Here is a 2,551-nt window from a genome sequence, read left to right as displayed (position 1 = left end):
TCTACCCCTTTTGTGTTGAACTCTCTAAATTTATATCTGAACAGTTAGGAATATCTTTTCCTTGGGAAGTTACCCTTTCACGTTGTCTGTTTGGGAAACTGGATTTCCATCTGCCCTGTCCTTTTCTTTCCACTTTTGGGAATTTTTGTGTGGTGCTCAGGGTTTGTAGGGAGTTTTACCGTTTGTGTTATCTGAATACCTGGACTGGTTTCAAGGGATATCAAAGTGAGTTCAATAAAAGATGGTAGGTTTGATCTTGGGAGAGGGCTCAGAAAATACTTGCTGAAGTTTGGACAGAAGGGTTTATTTTTCCCTGGTTTGAGGACCAGAGTTTGCTCTTCCCAGGTTTTGGGGGCATGGGTTACTTGTACAGGTTTCAAACAAGGGTTCTTGTATTGGATCTCAAGGACAACTCTGGATATCTTAAATGGGTCCACCTGACTGAAACATCTTGGAATCATTTAGCTACTAGTTTGTGTGTGTGTTGCCTTGCCTTGGGATGTACTCTTTCAAGAGCTTTATGTTGTTGCTCATGAGCATAAAATGGTGTTGCAGAGAAAAACTGGAATGCTGTTTCAATTTAAAACAGAGAGGTTTATTAAGAATTTTAAAGAATTGCAATTGAGGAACCACATAGCACACAGTAAATGGAACGAGGTAGTCCCAGGGCAGTTTCATCCTACAAGTATTCTTATAGGGTAAAAAGAGGAACCAAACCATAGGGAGGGCAATTACAGGAATATCAATTAATATTGTAATAATCACGCTCTGGTTACTGGTCGTTACAGGAGATAAAACAACTTTCTTCATGTGTTAAAGTCATACGAGCACTTAAAAAAGAAAAAATTTTCAGTACCATATTCACTGATAGTTGTATGACATGGTACCATGAAATGCAGGAATAAAATCAAGCAATGGGACAGCCTCCCAGAGAGTTTATCATTCATAATCTCTGACAGCACAGATTGTGAGAGGTTGAGAATCAGGTCCAAAACAAAAATAAGGCCTCAGGATTTCAGAAAATCTATCAGTGAAAGAATGGATATGAGATCTGTCATTCAAACTGTAAAACGAAATCTCACCCAGTTCATAGTCCAGATAAATGCCAATCCCTCTGGGTTTTTCTGTTATCACCAGAGTGACTGGAAAAGTGCCTTGTGCAACATAGATACCATTGCACAGCTGAATTGCCCAGCATCTCTCCTGCCCTGCCGGGGGCCTCTTTGCCTTCCTGGAAAGGGAGTCTTTACAAAGCCCCACAGACCATTCAGGCTTCTCACCCACTTCCACCTCCCAGTAATGTCTACCAGAACTGAACTCTTCACAACCCAGGACAACTGGGTCAAACTTGAATCTCTTTGGATTAGGAGGAAGTCTTTGTGTTTTCTTCACAAATGTGACAGACTTTTTATCTTCAGAGACAATCAGATTTAAATGTGCTGTTTCAGGATCCAAGGTTACATCTTCCTTAAATTTCTGTATAATTTTCTGCAGAGCCGAATACTGTGGAGGAAGGCTGCATCCTTCCTTCGTTAGCTGGAAGGAATAGAGCACTGGGGGGTTGAGGCTTTCACATCGATTCTGGATGCTCTTAATATCTGTTAGCAGTTTCACTTCTGACATCACACTCTTCTCTGCCACCTCCTTTAGTAGATTGTTGAGTGTGGAAATGAACTCTGAAAATGCTGTTATATTCGCATTTAGTTTCTGTTGAATGTGCTTCTCTTCATAAGCTAACCTGGAGAGAGCTGCCTCATGTTCACGGTCTAAAAACTTGTTCAGGTGCTCAAATTCAGAGAATAATTCTTTCCTTTGCTTTTCTACCTTCTTTCTCAGCTCTGATGGTTCTCTCTCTTGGGAAGTTACTAGTTTTTGAAAGTCAGCCACTTGCTTCTTCAGGGGCTCCATGTAACTTATGAGCCTTTTCCTGTGATGAGAGGCAGCCTCCTCTATGGACCTCACGAGGTGACCCTGGTGGTTTGGGGGCTGAGTGCACAGGGGACACAGGACTTACAGGTCTTCCTCACAGAAGTGGGTCAGTACCTGATTGTGCTTCTTGCACAAGCGTGTCTCTTCCTCCCTCTTCCTCTTGCTCCTGGTGATGTGGAGTAGCTTGGCAATTTCAGCTATATTTCCCAGCTGGGTGTTGCTCCTGAGGTGCAACTGTAGGCATGGGTGGCGGCACACAGGGCATCGGAACCAATCCTGTTGATCCTCCCAGGATTGCTGGATGCAGGAGCAACAGAAGTTGTGCCCACATTTGATGGTAACGGGGTCTCTAAAGTAATCCAGACAGATGGGGCAGTTAGCTTCTGCCTGAATTCCTGCCAGGGCTTCCATGACCTCCATTAGGCTATGAATGAAGGTTTAGACTGAGAGGGCTTTTTCTCAGGATGTGTGAAAGCTATGAAATAGTATGAGGTTGCTGGTTCTCTGTTGCAAAATTTGGTGTCAGTAGGTGTTCTCCTCACAACCAGCTGTGGATCACAGATTACTTGGGGAACTAGGCTTCCAGCCTTTGGCAGCTCAGAGAAGATGAAGCCGACCTAAT

General features: G+C 43.4%; 1 pseudogene; it reads right to left on the bottom strand.

The window, feature by feature from the left end:
* Positions 1–939: 939 nt before the first annotated feature.
* On the bottom strand, positions 940–2,349 carry LOC126064624 (tripartite motif-containing protein 75-like; annotated as a pseudogene).
* Positions 2,350–2,551: the final 202 nt, after the last annotated feature.

This window comes from Elephas maximus, chromosome 21 (assembly GCF_024166365.1).
Source record: "Elephas maximus indicus isolate mEleMax1 chromosome 21, mEleMax1 primary haplotype, whole genome shotgun sequence".
NCBI classification, from domain to species: domain Eukaryota; kingdom Metazoa; phylum Chordata; class Mammalia; order Proboscidea; family Elephantidae; genus Elephas; species Elephas maximus.
This window is presented reverse-complemented; position numbering and strand designations above follow the sequence as displayed.